Source organism: Ictidomys tridecemlineatus, unplaced genomic scaffold (assembly GCF_052094955.1).
Source record: "Ictidomys tridecemlineatus isolate mIctTri1 unplaced genomic scaffold, mIctTri1.hap1 Scaffold_42, whole genome shotgun sequence".
Lineage (NCBI taxonomy): Eukaryota > Metazoa > Chordata > Mammalia > Rodentia > Sciuridae > Ictidomys > Ictidomys tridecemlineatus.
In genome coordinates, this window is record NW_027522720.1 from 2,555,678 (window position 1) to 2,573,245 (window position 17,568).

At 35.1% G+C, this 17,568-nt stretch overlaps 1 pseudogene; it reads right to left on the reverse strand.

Annotated features, from left to right (window-relative positions):
* LOC110597403 (1-phosphatidylinositol 3-phosphate 5-kinase-like) overlaps positions 1–17,568 on the reverse strand; it is a 51,079-nt pseudogene that overhangs the window by 23,363 nt on the left and 10,148 nt on the right.

Consider the following 17,568-nt stretch of genomic DNA (forward strand, 5'->3'; position numbering starts at 1 on the left):
AAACCATCAAATACATTAAAAAAGGGAATCTACAAAGAAATGTTATCCCTATATCTTCAAATATATGTCCTCATTTAAAATAAATTAACAAATAATATCAAAACCTCTTTCTTAAGATCACAATACCTGGTAGCAATATGACCATTTCGGATTAGCCAGTTAACCAATTCCTTTCCTACAATGCAACTGGGATGGGTTCTCAGCCAGTACCGGTGATCCTGAAACTCCATTCCACTACTGTGATGGCAGATTTATTTCCATAGGTCCTTTAACTGAACACTATCCTGCAATACATTGAGAGCAAGTGTTACTCATAAGAATGCTATTTACCTGTACAGATGCTTTCCTGTGATTTTCACATTCATAAAAGGAACTTTGATTTGCATTTCTTTAGAGCAACTAATTTTTTTAAAGATTCTTTTTTTATTGGTTGTTCAAAACATTACAAATCTCATGACATATCATCTTTCATACATTTGACTCAATTGGGTTATGAACTCCCATTTTTACCCCAAATACAAATTGCAGAATCTCATCGGTTACACACTCACACTTTTACATAATGGCATATTAGTGACTGTTGTATTCTGCTACCTTTCTTATCCCCTACTATCCCCCCTCCCCTCCCCTCCCATCTTCCCTCTCTACCTCCTCTGCTGTTGTTCAATTCTCTCCCTTGTTTCCCTCCCCATTTCCCCTCACAACCTCTTATATGTAATTCTGTATAACATTGAGGGTCTCCTACCATTTCTATATGCTTTCCCTTCTCTCCCCCTTTCTCTCCCCCCACTCGTCTTTGTTTAATATTAATCTTTTCCTCATACTCTTCCTCCCTGTTCTGTTCTTAGTTGCTCTCTTTATATCAAAGAAGACATTTGGCATTTGTTTTTTAAGGATTGGCTAGCTTCACTTAGCATAATCTGCTCTAATGCCATCCATTTCCCTGCAAATTCTATGATTTTGTCATTTTTAGTGCTGCGTAATACTCCATTGTGTATAGATGCCACATTTTTTTTATCCACTCATCTATTGAAGGGCATCTAGGTTGGTTCCACAGTATAGCTATTGTGAATTGTGCCGCTATGATCATTGATGTGGCAGTATCCCTATAGTACACTCTTTTAAGATCCTCAGGGAATAGTCCGAGAAGTGCAATAGCTGGGTCAAATGGTGGATCCATTCCCAGCTTTCCCAGGAATCTCCATACTGCTTTCCAAATTGGCCTCACCAATTTAGAGCAACTAATTTATATGATTTAATATAAATGATGCATACATGAGGAACAACTTGAACTAATTCCAAGAATGACTTTTCTGTTAAAAATCAATGATCCCAAGTACTATATTTTTGGATCAATGGCACATATTATCCATCTCCTAGTTAAGTACAAAATATATTCTTCTTTTTTGGAAACTGGATAACGGTAGAAGATGTGACAACAGGCAAATCACAATAATCTAAGGTAACTGTTCCTGGTAGCCTTTATTCCACCATATTCATTCCACCCTTTTCAGCACCACTCAACTGCTAGATAAATCTTCAAAAAAAAACTTTATCCATTGCTCAGCAACTACAGGTTCAAATCTAAACTTGAATGACCAAATTCATTGCCTTTCACTGGGTAGTCCCAAATAACTGCACTCTCAATGCCCACACTCTCCAAATTAAATTTTCTCCCAATTAATAAATCCTACTTTATTCCATGGAAATGCCATGCTTATTCTTATCTCTATACCTTTCCTTACATCTATATATAAGATTCACTTTCTTTACTACTTATCCAAATCCATTTCGTCCTTCAAAACATACAGCTCAATACCTTTTCTGACACCCTAATTAATGATCAATTTTTTAAAATTTTATATCATTCGTGACGCTCTTTTTAGTATTAAGACATATATGTATTTATTTTATCATTAAAAACCTTTCTATTGATTTGATTTCTACCTCCTGAATTAAAAGTTGAGAATAGAAGCCATATCTTTCATTTCTTTGAATCACTCTGTGGATTGAAAACATGATTTTATATATAAGCAAATGGAAGAAACTAAATATTATCTCACATAAACTGAATAAACTGTCTCAAAGGCTTCTCCATGTGTATAAGAAACTTGTTTCAGGGGGCTAGGGATGTGGCTCAAGCAGTAACGCGCTCACCTGGCATGTGCAGGGCGCTGGGTTCAATCCTCAGCACGACATAAAAATAAAAGATGTTGTGTCCACCGAAAACTGAAAAATAAATATTAAAAAAAAATTTCTCTCTCTAAAAAAAAAGTTAAAAAAAATAATGCTTCAAATTTTAAACAGCAAGCTTAACCTAAGAGTTAAGCTCTCTTATATTATGTAGGAAACTGAATTCTGATCTTGCCAGAAGAAAGGGGTAAAAAAAATATTAATGCAATAAGTAGAGAAAGAATACTGACCAGTTTCTCAGGTGAGCTGAGTAAAAAGTTAAGCTAATCATTTCTGTTTAACTGATATGCTATTTCATTTATGTTTCTTTAAAAAAAATCAATGAAATAGACATCCTTATGATCAAAACTAACAATGGGTCCAAGACAGTGTACTAGTACCAGAAGAATTTTGTGTTCATCCTCAGTGGTCTCTGTCCTAACATATGTTCGGTTAGCCTGGGGACTGACAGATGTCTCATATGAAGGTACCATAGGAGAACCAAATCGATCCAATGACAGGTTAGTAATGCTGGCTGATCTGGAAACAAACAAACAAACAAAAAGTAAAATAGCAGTTGTAAATTCATCTATAAATAGAATACAGTAAACATTCATATTTAAATAAATGCTTACTTGCCAATGTTAAGGGCAATTTCATTTTTTTATTGATTCTTTTTAGTTATGTATACAAGACAGTAGAATTTATATTGATATAATTATACAAGCATGGAATATATCTTGTTCTAATTAGGACCCCATTCTTATGGATGTACATGATGTGAGATTCACTGTGGTTATGTCAGATTCATTCCACTGTCTTTCTTTTTCCTATCCTTCATTCCCCTTTGTCTAATCCAATGAAATTCTATTCTTCCCCTACTCTCTCCCTGTTGTGGCTTATCATCCACATATCAAAGAACTTTGGTTTTGGGAATAGGTTATTTCAATTAGCATGATAGTGAGGAGATGAATCCATTTACTGGCAAATGTCATAAAGTCATTCTTCTTTATGGCTAAGTAATATTCCATTATGTACATGTATCATATTTTCTTTATCCATTCATCTGTTGAAGAGCACATAGGTCAGCTCCATAACTTAGCTATTGTGAACTGTGCTTCTAAAAACATTAATGTAGCTGCGTCACTATAGTATGCTGATTTTAAGTCCTTTGGGTATAAACCAAGGAGTGAAATAACTGGGTCAAATGATGGTTCCATTTCTGAGGAATTTTCACACTGCTTTCCAGAGTGTGTGCACCAATTTGCAGTTCCACCATCAATGTGGGAGTATATCCTTTTCCCACACCCTTGTCAACATTCATTGTTACTTGAATTCTTGATAACTGCCATTCTTCCTGGAGTTTACTGTATTCTCAGTGTAGTTTTAATGTGCTATATTTGTTGACCATTCATATTTCTTCTTCTGTGAAATGTCTATTCAGTTTTTTGCCCATTTATTAATTGGGTTATTTGATTTTTTGATATTAAGTTTTTTTGAATTCTTTGTATATCCTGGAAATTAACACCCTGAGATGCAGGTGACAAAGATTTTCTCCCATTCTATACGCTCCCTCTTCATGCTCTTGATTGTTTCCTTTGCTGTGAAGAAGCTTTTTAGGTTGATGCCATCTCATTTATGGGTGTGAGGACAATCCAGCTGTGACATCTGTTAACCCATTGATTGCCAGAGCTAATTCAGCTGATTTGGCTGCCTAGGTGGGTGCCCCCTTACTCGCTCACCACTTCTTGTATGTCCTCCCCACTGTGTGCTTGATTGAAGAGGATGACCTTCTCCAATAGTGGAGGACTGTTCTTTAGTCAAGGGTATCTTAGTAGCTGCATTGCCCTCCTAGAACCTCCAAACAAGCTCTCAAAGGCACTTTTAAAAGTAGTTATGATGATTATGTACAATGTCATTATTAGGAAAAACTAGGTGAAGGATACTCAGAAATTGTACTATCTGTGCAATTTCTATGTGAGTCTAAAATCATTTAGAAGTAAGTTTAAAAGAAAGTAGAAAGTAATTATGGAAATATTACAGAAAAATAATTATATAGTTATATATCAGTAATATTTCAAAGGAAGTAGATATAAACTCTTGTTAAAAATATTAAAAATTAGGGGGTTTTATAGAGAAATATAAAAAATTACCTAGTATGCTTTAACTCATCTTACTTAACATTTCAGCATTTTAATTCCATGAAAACCTTTCTTCACTTGTCTAGTAAGGCAAACACACCTGGCCTGGTTGGCCTCTCCATCTCCTTCTTTATTGGGTCCTCTTCACTTCCCCAATCTCAGTCCTTGGTCCTATCTCCTCTTTTCACACTCACTCTGCTGACGATCCCCATCCAGGTTTATAACCTTAAATACCATTCACATAATAATGACACCCAAGTTTATATTTCCAGCCTGTACCTCTTCCCTAAATTCTGGACTCATATATCCAACTGTCTATTTGACATCTTCCTTGGATCTCTAGAAGGTGTCTAATTCAGCTTGACACCTGTTAGTCAGAACTGCACATGCCTATAATTCCAGCAACTCCAGAGGCTAAGGCAGAAAAATCACAAGTCCAAGATCAGGCTCAGCAATTTAGTGAGACCATGTCTCAAAATAAAAAGGGCTAGGAATGTAGCTCAGTGGTAAAGCACCCTTGGGTTCAATCCCCAGTACCAAAATAAATAAATAAAATCAAACTGTTACTCCCTGTCTTCCTCCATCTCAATTAATGGTGATTGCAATTGCTCAAGTCAAAAACCTGAGTCATCTTTGAATTCTCTTCCTGTTGTGGCCTACATTCAATTGACTAGCAAATGTCATTATGTCTATACTCAAAATGTATACAAAGATCATTATTAGGAACATTGATAAAAAACAGAATACATACAACACATCAGATGACAGAAATTTCTTACCATTATAATTTCCAGAATTTATACATGATTATGTAAGGGACCTTAATTTTTTGTTCTAAGGGAACACACTTAAATATTAATAAGTAAAAAATAAGACTTCCTGTTTCTGGCCTGACATGTAAGAATCTTAGAAATTTTTACTCTGTCCCAACAACCAAAAAGCTAAAAAAACTGAAAAGTCAGCAATTCTTCATAGATTTGTCAGACAAATGAGATCACAGGACAAACTGCTACTTCAATCATAAGAATGAGACAGGTGCGTACAAAGAATAATAATTTACTGGAGCAGAAACTCACAAGTAGAAACCTCCCTGAAAAACAACTCATTTTAGGTGGAAAAACCTGAACTATAATTGAAAAATTACAGATAGTTCAATGTGAATAAGCCTGAAAACTCTAGGTGGGCCAAGTATTGGGGAGTGGGGCATGTATTTGTGAGTTTCATTTTCAGGAGTGCTACCAGGTCCTCATGGTGAATGTCAAAAAAAAAGGCCCTCCAGCTCCCTACCCAGGGAGAAAAAAAATACAATTTTGAATATGCCAGATCTTTTTAATAAGGCCTTCCCCGAGAAGAAACTATTTTATTAGAGCCTAACCTAGTAAAATAGCAGAGCTAAACACTCCCCCCTCCCCAGGAGAAGAGAAATACCCAATACCAGCCCCCTCTAAACCAACCATGTAGGGGAAGAGAAATACACAACTCTAGCCTCTTCCAACCATCCTGTCCCATCTAAGGAGGGCAAAGGAGTGGGGACAAGGACAGAGGGAGAGGGAAGTACTTAAAAAGTTTATAGTCCCATGGCACAGGCTCACCAAAAAACTGAGACTTAACCAAAGGAGTCTGAAGATACTTCCCCTCATCCGTGCCTTATCATTACATGACTAAAGAAAGGCCTATTTACTGCAGTTTCTTTCACCTACTATATTATGTCTAGTTACCAACCCAGAAGGCATACTAAAAGGGAAAAAAAAACCAGTTTGGAGATATAGAACAAATATAAGAAAAAATTGGGTACGGCACAAATGTTGGAATTAACAGTGCAAGAATGTTTGACAAAACTTGTATGAGATCTAAATGAGGAAAACTACAACACATGAATAAAATAAAGAATAAATAGATATTTCATGAATAGGAAAACTCAATATTGTCAAGATGTCAAGTTTCTCCAAACTTGATCTGATTCATTGCAATACCAATCAAAAACCAGCAAGTCACTTTGTAGACATCAAAAAGTAACTCTAAAGAATATAAGAGGCAGCAAAACATCCCAAATAGTCAACACACTATAAAAGGAGAAAAAGTTGGGGAACTGATACAACCTAACTTTAAGATTTACTATAAAGACACAATAATCAAGGCAATGGTATTGGTAAAAGAATAGCCAAATACGTCAACAAAACATAAAAGAGCCCAGGAATAGACTCACATAAATTGTCAACTGACCTTTGACAAAGGAATAAAAGTAATACAAAGGAGCAATTAATCTTTCCAAATAAGTTTCCAATCTGAAAAACTCAACTGTCCATCCACATATTAAAAAAAAAAATAAATCTAGAAAAGAACTGATACCCTTCACAAATTAACTCAAAATGGATCATAGACATAATTGTAAAAGGCAAAACTCTTAGAAAATAACATAACAGAAAATCTAGATGATCCTGGATATGGTAATGAGTTTAAAAATATGACACTCAAGTCACAGTGCATGAAAGAAATAATTGATCATCTGGACTTCATTAAATTCTTCTGCTCTGCAAAAGACAATGTCAAGAAAATGAAAAGACAAGCCATACACTGGGAGAGAATATTTGCAAAAGACACATCTGATAAAGCACTATTATATAAAACACAACAATATGCTAGGTGTGGTAGTACATGCCTCTAATTCCACCAACACAGGAAGCTGAGACAGGAGGATCACATGTTAGTGAGACTGTCTCAAAATAAAGAATGGAAAAACAGTGGGCATGGGGGCTGATGATATAACTCAGCAGGAAGGCACCTCAGGAGTCAATGTTCAATGTGAGTAATGCCAAAAAAATTTTTTTTAATTAACAATGAGAATTAAAAAACAATAAAGTTTTTTGCTGTATTTAAAAAAAAATAAAACAAAATTTTTAAAACTCAACGATGAGAAAATAAACAAACTGATTACAGATGGGCAAAAGATTTTGACATCTCACCAAAGAAGATATACAAACCACAAGGCAGATAAAAAAGATGTTCAACATCGTATGTCATTAAGAAATGGCAAATTAAAACAATAATGAGATACCAATATACATCTATAACATTGGCCCAAATCCACAACACTGGAAACACCAATGCTGGTATCATGTGGAGCAAGAGAAACTCTTGCTGGTAGGAATGAAAAATGATATAGACACTTTGAAGAACAGTTTGAAAATATCTTACAAAAATTAATCATGTTCTTACCAAATGATCAAGCAATCATGCTCCTTGGTATTTATCTGAATAAAGTGAAAATTACTTGTACACAGGTATTTATAGTAATCTTACTCTTTAAATTGCTAAAACTTGGAAGCAATCAAGATGCCTTTCAGTAGGTAAACAGATACTGTACAACTGGACAATGGAACATTATTCTGCACTAAAAATATCAAGTCATAAAAGATATAGTGAAAACTTTAATGCTCATTACCAAGTGAAAGAAGCCAATCTTAAAAATCTACCTACATTCAGTGTATATAATTCTGGTAAAAAGGAAAACTACGGAGACAATTAAAAAAATCAATGATTATTATGGGTTAGAGGGAGGGATGAACAGACAAAACAGCAGATTTTTAAGGCAGTGAAACTACTACTCTGTATACTACAATGGTAGATACATGTCATTTTGCATTTGTCCAAATCCATACAACCTACAATACCAGTAGACCCTAATGGAAACTACAAACTTTGAATGATAATGTGTCAGTGTAGGTTCTATAATAAATATACTATAATAAATATACCACCATGGTCCCAGATATTCACAGTAGTGAAGGGTTGAGCATATGGAGAACAATGGAAAAGGGCCTCTGTACTTTCTCCTCAATTTTGTTATCAGCCTAAAATTACCATGTAAAATAAATCTGATGAACTAAAGAAATAAAAGATAATAATGCGTGAAATATACTCTCAAATGGTTCAGGAAAAAATGTATGTGCATGTGTAAAATGACAGAATAGGCAAAAACATAAATAAGTAAATCTTAATGAGTATATGGATACTTATTTTCTTATTCTTGCAAATCTTCTGCAAGTTTGAAAGTTTTTTAAAACAATTAAAAATTCAAGAAAAAAAACACTCTCCCCATCTCATTCAGAGTAAAAGTCCTGACAATTAACTGTAAAACTGATCTACTTCAGACTCATAGGATTGTTTCTTATTAGTTGCTTGGAACTTGTCATTCCTGTTTTCTTGGTACACTCTTATACAAAAGGTCCACAAGGTTTCGTTCTCTCACATCATTCTCTCACATCCTTCAGGTCTTTTTACTAAACTAGAAGACAGAGGATGGTGTAGGTCCCAATATCTTAAGCCATTGATGAATACTGGAAAGGGCTACTCAAAGAATGAAAGCAAGAGCTGACCAACAAAAAGAAAATGATAGTTTAATTCAGCTTTTAGAACTGGGATTATAACAAGCAATCACCTTTTTTAATGCTTGGTGTTATTACCATGACAGGAAATAAAAAACAGACACAGAATACAATGTTTCCATTTAGCATTTACCTATTTCGAGCGGGGGGATTTCCCAGCATCCTCCTGAACAGATACAAGTCTTGTTGTCAGAGCAGTGTTGGAGGAGTCTGGATGAATCAAACTACAAAGAAAATAGGAAAATATTGAGATCGCTTGGAACAGTAAAAGACAAACCCAATTCCAATGAGATGCTTTAATATTTAAAAGCAAATTAAATCTTTTCCCCTGAAATTGGGGGATTATGGGTCACTTTTGCACTTGCTTGGATTAAGGTGAAAACTGTGTGATTATCATATCAAATGTCAAAAGAATGATAAAGTTTTTTAAGTATACCAAACATTAAGAACACCAATAGCCAAACACGGTGGTGCATGCCGGTAATCCCAGCAACTCAGGAGGCTGAGACTGGAGGACTGTGAGTTCAAAGCCAGCCTCAGCAATAGCGAGAAGCTAAGCAATTTAGTACAACCCTGCCTCTAAATAAAATATAAAAATAGGGCTGGGGATGCGATTCAGTGGCCATGTGCCCCTGAGTTCAATCCCAAGTACACCCCCCAAATAACAATAAAATAATGAAATTGGTTGGATCAGTGACTTACATGATAACTTCCCAAATCACATACAAGATGAAAATGATTTGGGAAATATGAGTTCTAAAACTTTACTCTCTGTCCCCACAACCCACTGGAATAGCAAAATAGGAAGCAAACTTAGGTCTAAGAGCAGGTTCCACCTCTTACTAGCTGTGTGACCAAATTCATTATTTAATCTTTCTGAACTTCAGCATCTGCATCTGTCAAAAGGAAAAAACAGTGCCTACCAAAGAGGTATAATGAATAAAAGAGAATGAATATTAAATAATTAGCACAAAGTCTAAAACTATTATTCTACCTTTGACATCTATCAAACACCTCTCAGGAAGCTATCATACCTGGTTTGTTTTATAAAATTTGTTTTATTAAATTGTACCTGCCAATTAAGGGCTCATATAGCCAGATCATACACAATTAAAAGATATTACTAATTAAAATAAGCAAGAATTGAAGACTTTCTATACTTTGTACTATATTATTAAATATAAAATCAATTTTTTAAATTTATAATAGGTATGTAAGATATAAAGAATCATGATACTACAAACATCAAAAGATTCATCAAGTAATTTAAGGAAAAAAAGAACACTATCACTGATTCCAAAGTACCTATGCTCCCACCATGATTTATTTTGTATACTTCTGAAGTTTACATAAATGAAAGGTTTGTGGATGTATGATTATATAAAACATCTTTTCCATTTTATATTATGTCCCTAAGATTCATACATGTTCAACTATAGTGGTAATTGGTTCATTTTTTTTGTTTAAATATAATGTACAGTAAAATTCCTCACTTCCTTAAGATGTAACTGAGAAAATATCTCATCAGAAAAATGTTGGTTAAAACTCCAAGCTCTTTGATATGGTTAGATTTGCTATTATGCTTAAGAAAATTATGTTGCTAGAGAAAGCAATCAGAAACTGATGAACCTAGGACACTAACTCAAACAATTCTAAGTAACTTCCAAGTAACTTTCCCTACTACCAGTCCATTTAGACCTGCAGAAAGACAGGAAATGTACCTTTGGAAGGAAAAAAATCTAATTTCATTTAGAAATATGAATACAAATCTCATTAGTATTATCCCTAAAAAGACTTCATTAGGAATTATTAATCTCAGTGACTTCTATTGCCTATTCATCAAATATCATGAAGTTTATATACATGCCATGTGCTATTCTTGGTGCCAACAGTAAAACAGTGAGTGAACAATAAAGATATAGTCTCTCATCTTACTGAGATTATACTCTAATTGGTCAATAACCTCACTACCCATAAACATCTATGATCCTGCTGGAGGTGAACCAAAGAGAAAGGAGAAAATGGTGAATTTGAAACAATTCAAAAAATAAAAGTCAACCAAAAGCACTTATAAGTCAAGAAACTTAGTATTTCTCAAGTTTAAATAAAATTATATTCAAGTGCCAGGACCTTTGCCAGGCGAAATCATCCTCTAAGAATATGTTATGGCTGGCTTTTCTACTCCCAACAGGTGTTCGGGGTTCACTGGGATCAAGTACAGACACAGAGCAAGCAGAATCTGAAAGAGCATTCAAATCTTTCCCAATGGAATTACTGTCTGTGGAATGAGCATAACTTAAGGCTATTTTTCTACAATAGGTGCAAGCTCGGAGGACTCCTGGGAGGAAAAAAAAAAAGAGAGAGAGAGAGAGAAAAAAAAAAAAGGAAAATGCGTAAAAAATAGCAATACTATATTATTTAAAATATTTTAAATCCTTGGGTTAACAGATAATCTAATAACAGGGAAATGTCTTCAAGTCTTAAAAGACTACCCCCCCAAAATTTTTTTTAAATATTTTTTAGGTGTAGATGGACACAACACAATGCCTTTATTTTTTTATGTGGTGCTGGGGATCAAACCTGGGTCCTGCCCGTGTGAGCCGAGCCCTCTACCACTGAGCCACAATCCCAACCTCCCAAATTTTTTAAAGAAGTAAAATACTTCAGCTGGCTCTGTTAAATATTTTAAGAATCATCACTATAATAAATTTATCCAGGGGTTGGGGTTATGGCTCAGTGGCAGAGAACCTGCCTCGCACATGTGAGGCACTGGGTTCAATCCTCAGCACCACATAAAAAAATAAATAAATAAACAAAATGAAGATATTATGTCCATCTATAACAAAAAGTACTTTAAAAATAAAAAAAAGAAAAAAAGAAATTTATCCAAGTGTCCAAATTACTTCAAATATTTATAACAAGGTAAGAAAATTTGACCCAATAATACTGAAAAACTCTGTTTGTAAGATATCTTTTCAAAATTGTAAAAATGAAATAAGGGATCTATCAAAGGTAGGAATTTCAAGAAGAAAAAAATTCAATACAGTAAATAAACCAATGTAAATGTAAACAACACAATTTCCCTAGGCAACAAGTGAGGAAATTAAAGTTTCTATTATGAAGCCCTGAAGAGTGGCCTCTAGAAGGGTACACAATTTTGAAATAAACTAATAAAATGGCCTAACCACAATATGATATATTGAGATAAACTTTGCTGAAATTCTTATAATGAAAAGTTAAAATAGAAATGAAATGTTCTTGGGAGAACAAACAAGATTACTTAATACTTCTAATTTTTTTTTTTAGGATGTAGTCCTGCCCAAAAATAAGTGTTAATTTCTACCTTGTTTTTCTAAAACATTGTTTTGTGATTCCATAACAATTTGGTGTATTAAAAATGTAGGTGAAATAGTCATATGCCACATAATGTTTTGGTTAACAAGATCACATAATACAATAATTGTCACATAATGGAGCCGAAAAACTCCATTTTGTTCCCCCCACCTGCAGTACTGTGGATCAAACCCAGGGCCTCACACTTCTGAGGCAAGAATACTACCACTTATCTGTAGCTCTGGCCCTTGAAAAATTCTTATCACCTGGTGATGTTGTAGCCATCATAATGTTGTAGGGCAACACATTTCTAATGTTTGTGATGCTGTTATAAATAAATCTACTACTGTGTAGATCTTATAAAAGCATAGCACATACAATTACATATATTACATAAAAGTTGATAATGATGATAAATGACTATGTCACTGACTTACGTCGTTATGATTCTACACTTTTTATCATTATTTTAGAATGAACAACCTTTTATTTATAAAAAAATTTACCATAAAACAGTATACCATGGGGCTGGGGATGTGGCTCAAGCGGTAGCGTGCTCGCCTGGCTTGCGTGCGGCCCGGGTTCGATCCTCAGCACCACATACCAACAAAGATGTTGTGTCCGCCGGGAACTAAAAAAAAAATAAATAAATATTAAAAATTCTCTCTCTCTCCTCTCCCACTCTCTCTTTAAAAAAACAAACAAACAAACAATAAAAAAAAAATCAGTATGCCATGTTGGATCAGTAGCAGTCTCTCAATTGTTCAAAATGCTATGTTGATACTCAGAAGGCTAGATAGAAGGTACACCTGAGGCCAGAAGTTCAAAACCAGCCTGGGCAACTGCAAGACCCCAAAAACCCAATCCACCCTACCAAAAAAAATGGCCATAGGGATCTATTAACCAGCACCATCCAGGTTGGTTTAAGTATATTCCATAATGTTCACACAAAGATAAACTCACCTAAGTGATGCACTTCTCAGAACTTACCCATCATTAAGCAACACAAGACTATATTTAACTTTACATGTAATTTAACAATTCTACCTTATTTATTACCACTACTACTAAAAATCTGAAGTGACAGAAGATTTCCAAAAGTTCACTGTACTGCTTTTGCCATAATTTCACCAACTATAATAATACCTCTGTTTTATTTTAAAACTACTATTATATACTACTTAATCTTATTAAACTATACATGTATCTTAATCAAAATAAAATGTCAGTTGTTGATATACTAATTTCTGTCACCACAATTTAAAAGATAAAATCTATTAAAACTATTAAGAAAAATAGATCTGCATCCACTTCAATCAGGACCCCAGAAAACAGTAACAACAAAGTGAACACCAGTCTAGGATAATCAAAGCACTAGGATAATTACCATCAACTGACCAAGGCAGAATTTCAGTGAGGATGTGAAATTACTTCCTTCCTGAAAGACCTACAGTTTACCATTACAAAAGTGGGTTTGTTTCTTACACTATTAAAGGAAATCTACCTGAACCAGTCAGCTCTCAAAACTAAAGTTATCAAACCAATAAAGACAGTCAAGCCTGACCAGGAAAGTTTCATTTCATTAGAACATTCATCAGCAAAGGCCACTACACATATAAGTGTATTATATGATGGAAAAATAAAGGCTGATGAGACACAGTCCTGCCACCAGAGAACTCACAGTGTACTGGAGATGATGGACATATATAATTTAAAATGCTGCATGATGAATGCATAGATATTACTTTTACTATTACCATAATAATTGCTTAATATTCATGGATCCTTTGATATGTGCCAGACATTGTTCCAGGTATTCTACATTTATTCAGCGTCTCAATGTGCAATTATGCACTAAATATATTATTCCCATTTGTGATGGTTAATCTCGGGTCAACTTGGCTAGACAAGGGGTTTGGTCAAGTAATCTAAACAGTTATCTTGGGTTGAGGGGTTCAGGGAGTATGATTAATATTTACAAATACTGAAGTAAAGCAAATTATTCTCCATAAGGTAGTGAGTCTCATCCAATCAGTTAAAGGTCTGAGGAGGTAAGACTAACATTTCCAGAATAAAAAGAAAATACTGCAAGGCAGAAATCCTATAGAAGTTTTCAGCCTGCTAGCCTCCTTGAGAATTTCAGAGTTGCCAGCCCTTCACAATCATTAAATCACTCGAGCCAATTCCTTAAAATACAGATAAACTTCTCTCACTCATTTGCTCAGTGTGTGTGTATAACTCCATTCATTCTGTTTCTTTAAAGAATTCTCACTAATGCAGATTTTGGTACTGTTATGTTTGAATATGAGATGTCCCTCAAAAGCTCCTGTAGTAATGCAGTAATAAGGTGAAATGACTGGATTGTGAGAGCTGTAACCTGATCAGTCTAGCCTAGTTTAAATGGACCTCCTGGTAACTGTAGGTAACTTGTATGTGGCTGAAGGAGGTGGGTCATTAGGTTCATGTCTTTCCTCTGCTTCCTGACCCCACCATGAACTAAGCAGCTTTCCTTCACCACTCCCTTCTGCCATGAAGCTCCATCTCATCTCAGGCCCAGAGCAGTGGACTCAATTGACCATGGATTAAACTTCTGGAACCAGGAGCCAAAATAAACTTTCCCTCCTCTATATTGTTTTTGTCAGGTATTTTTTGGCACCAGACACACAAACATAACTAAAACTGGTAAAAAGAATGGTTCCAAAGGAAAAGAATTTTAAGGATAAGGTTCCTGAATGGGCTTTCATGTTTCGAGAACTGGTTCTCTGATTGGACTGAAAGGCACTAATGATTTTATTTCTAACAGCAAAGAGAATATTGATAATCTATGGTGTGCTTAGCAATACAAACATGCAAAATATCACCTATGTATGGATACTCCTAATCAAATACTTATAAGAAGCAAGATTATGAGTTACTATGTATTTAATCTTTGAACATTTTTGTCAAACTAATAAGTATATTAAGATAAACTTATTGTTCCTAATTGCACTACACAAAGTAGAGAAATAAAATAATAACCTCAGGATTCAAATTCCCAGTTCAAGAACTGAACTAATTAAAAGTTTCTGTCTTCCCTGAAAGAATCCCTTATCTTCTATGGCCTCAGTGCTAAGATTGCTGAATATCTAACCAATTCTCAAAGTACAAGTGGCTGAATTAATACACATAACAACAAAGGCAGAGACAGGAGTGATGGATCTGTTCACAAGCCAAAGAACATGAAGAACTACCAGCAACCACCGGAAAATAGGAGAGAAGCCTGGATGAATTCTCCCTTGGAGCCTCCAGAAGGAAGTAAGACTGCCAACACTTTGACTCCAAGCTTTTGGCCCCCAGAAATGCAGAAATGGGAGAACAAATTTCAGTTGTTTAAAAAAAATACCAAACCCATAACTTCAATTACCAATCTTGCAGTATGTCTGCTAATAAAGTGAGGACACTGATTAGAAAGAAATGGGATCCTGAAAATTAGAATGAAGATATATGAGAAAAGCCAAAAGAAGCTAAGGATATTAAACCCGCAAATCTGAACCTCCTGTCAGAAGTAGCCTTTCCAAGTCATCCGAAATTAACTCTGCTGTGCTTCAGGAATTTGTAATGCCCTCCCTCGAGTTAGGTGCCTTGCAAGACACTTCTAATTCCCCTCAAGATCTATTCCTAGTACCTCCATCCCATAGTCAAGACCTGTCAGGTCTTAAAGGTAAGGTACAAAATAAGACCAATGAGGATGTATGTGGTATACCCGAAGAACCACATGACTATTCCAATTAATATAGACAAAAACCCAAGGAATGTGTGAGATGGCTATTGAGGGTATAGGATAAGAGTGGATAGAAAATTGGCTCAAGTTGAATTTACTGATATGGGTCCACTAAATAGAGATTCCAGATTTAATCTTGCAGCTTGAGAAGTTAAAAAAAGCTCTTAAGTCTATTTAGTTGACTGGCTAAAAAATATGAATCTTTAAAAGGTGGCTTATATTAAAAATGAAGATAAAATGCCTGAACTTCCCTAATATACTACAGAGCAAGGAATACATGAGCTTAGGAAACAGGAATGAGTCAATTTTGCACATACATAACCACACTCCCTCTCTCTTATTATGTGATGCTCTGCATGACCTTTGGGCTCTGCTAGCAAGAAAGACATCACCAGAGGAGTACCCTAGACCTTGTACCTCTACAATCAACAAAAACAGGTATTTGTGTTTTTTTTTTTTCCTGACGCCAATTATGAAACAGGGATTGGTATGTACTGGTTTGGCTAACGTAGCCAAACCTGCAGAGGAACTCAGTACAGCTCAATTCATTGTTCAACAGCTACTGGGTTTATTTGGTCAAGATACTCGTAATATGGAAGCAGAAGCTTCTCATACCTGTTGTATTTGGAGCTATCACCAGGAACTAAAAGCTAAAGTAAACAAAAGACTTTCTTCCTGATAACTTGAATAATCTGGATGTGGACAAAACCACTGGGACCTAGTTATGATTTGATTATTTATAAAGTAATGCTAATTGTGCTAATACTTGGAAAGCATAAAAAATCTAGTTGTAAGTGATAGTAGTGTTTGATTTGACAGAAAACTAAAGTAAACTTTTAATAATAGTCTCTCTTTACATATGACTTAAGGAATTTATCTATGGATATTAGTAACCTTTTTCTATGATTTGCCCATAATAAATCATACTTGGTAACACACATAAAATAGAGTGGATTTGCCATATAAAACCTACTCCCTTATCCCTGAAAGATATACCTTTCAGCACAACCATGAAACATAAATTTGTGAGGGGAGACTCAGAAACCCTGAAGGGCTCTGGCTGCTATTGCTTTTCTTTTTAGATAAGAAATTACTGCTACCACTGAACCAGGAAAACCAAATGCAATTGGGATAACTGGATCCTCAGGTATCAGGGGCCAAAAAGATTTATGGCCTTTGAATACTGTGACTATACAATTAAAGCAAGGAAACAGTCAACTTTTTCAGGGATTACCAGCACTAACTCTAAACTGAAACTAATTCCAAGGACTCAAACATCACTCTTGTTCACCAGTCACAGCAGAGGCTTAGGGAGGCATGGCAACTGATGGGAGTTTTAGCTCAGGTACATGTGACAGTGAGTTTAGTGGGTCCCCAAAGCCCATTCTGTGGTTATTTCATCAGTTCTAGAATATATAATTGATATAGACATATTCAGCAACTGGTAAAATCTATACATTGATTCCTTAACCTCTATTATGGTGCTTCTGGCCTCCAGAACTGTAAGACAATAAATTTCTATTGTTCTAAGCCACTCAGCCTGTACTTTGTTATGGTAGTCCTAAGAGACTAAAATGCCAGCCAGGCATGGAACACACACCTAAAATCCCAGTGACACAGGAGGCTGAGGTAGGATGATCACAAGTTCAAGGCCAGCCTCAGCAATTCAGCAAGTCCCTCTTTCAAAATTAAAAAAAAAAAAGACCAGGGATCTAGCTCAGTGGTTAAGTGCCTCAATAAAAAGGAAAGAAATCAATCCTAACCGTATGAGATAGAT